The sequence below is a fragment of the Galeopterus variegatus genome, unplaced genomic scaffold (assembly GCF_000696425.1).
Source record: "Galeopterus variegatus unplaced genomic scaffold, G_variegatus-3.0.2 Scaffold9575, whole genome shotgun sequence".
Classification (NCBI taxonomy): Eukaryota; Metazoa; Chordata; class Mammalia; order Dermoptera; family Cynocephalidae; genus Galeopterus; species Galeopterus variegatus.
This window is the reverse complement of record NW_007735686.1, coordinates 33,591-34,922: the sequence shown is the minus strand read 5'-3', so window position 1 is coordinate 34,922 and position 1,332 is coordinate 33,591. Positions and strand designations below refer to the sequence as shown.

Here is a 1,332-nt window from a genome sequence, read left to right as displayed (position 1 = left end):
ATAGCTAACGCCTACTGAGTACTTAGTGTTTACCAGGTACCATTTTGTGCAACTTAGGTTGTTGTATTTTTTTCTATTATACATACCTTATTTCAACTAAAAGGTAAATGTCTCAGAGGTTTCATAGTTTAAAACACTACAGTTATATCATATTGTAACTACATTTTAAAAAGTGCTATAAATGGAACTGCTTGGCTTTGACCATATACGTTTCTGTACAGTCTTTATGGAATCTACACAAAGAAATATCTTCTCCCTTTGCTCCAATTAATTCTTCTTGTATGTAAATTGTTTTCTATTCCATTATAACCAGATTGGTGAAATAACAAAGTCAGCCACATAGCCAAAGTTCGCTCCAAGCCTACAGGAGATGGGCCATACCTACAAGCTCAGTGACTTTGGGAAGGTTACATATCCTCTAGATATCAGTTTTTTCATCTGCCATGGTGTTTCCCACTCCATTGAAATAGGAAGTACTGCAAGCCATGTTCCTACAAAACTAGAAATTGTAGTGATCTGGAGAGGATACTCCCAAATGAATGTAACTACATTTCTACTGAAAACTTTTATCTATGCTTTGAGGTTTGGTCTTAACAAACATAAACAAAATACAGTTGTAAAAGTAGACAAAATAACCACAAATAAAAATGTTTCTAATACCAACTCTATTAGTGGTGCTCCATATAGAACAAAAATTACATGAAAAAAGAAACAAAACATAAGAAAGTAGATACGCCAAGGTTCCAGGTTTGATCCCTGTACAAACCAGCCGCAAAAAAAAAAAAAAAAATTGGATACAGCATTTCAAAAACTTGGTTACCTTGCATGACAACAAACTTTTTTTAGAGGATGCATTTGGTTTCATTACTAAATATAATACTGGATTGACAACAGTTGCAAAAACAGAATACATGCACAACCATATCACATGTGCTTCCAATATTGAGAATTTCTTCAAGAAGAATGATAGAATGAAGGCGTTCAGAATAATGAAAAATATTCATAAAAGATGGATTATACAATAGCCTCTTGATATCAGTATCTTTCATCATGTTTTCTTGGATGGCTATCTAAGTCTCCCACCCCCAGAAGTGAAGGGGGCTACTGCCTCTCACCGAGTACAACTGGCTGCCCTGACCCTCCTAGGGGTTGTATTTAATTCTTCCAAAAAGCCTGTGGGGTATGTAATAGTCTCATCTAATTTACAGATGAATAATCTGAGGCACAGTGAGGATAAATTATTTTCTCATGGTCACATAACTAGTAGGGAGTACAGTTGGTATATAACCCGAAGAAGCCAAATTCTAGAGCTAGGATTCATAAATAGTCCAG

At 35.2% G+C, this 1,332-nt stretch overlaps 1 pseudogene; it reads right to left on the bottom strand.

Annotated features, from left to right (window-relative positions):
* Window positions 1–267: 267 nt before the first annotated feature.
* LOC103609396 lies at window positions 268–1,049 on the bottom strand (annotated as a pseudogene).
* Between the last annotated feature and the right edge of the window lie 283 nt (window positions 1,050–1,332).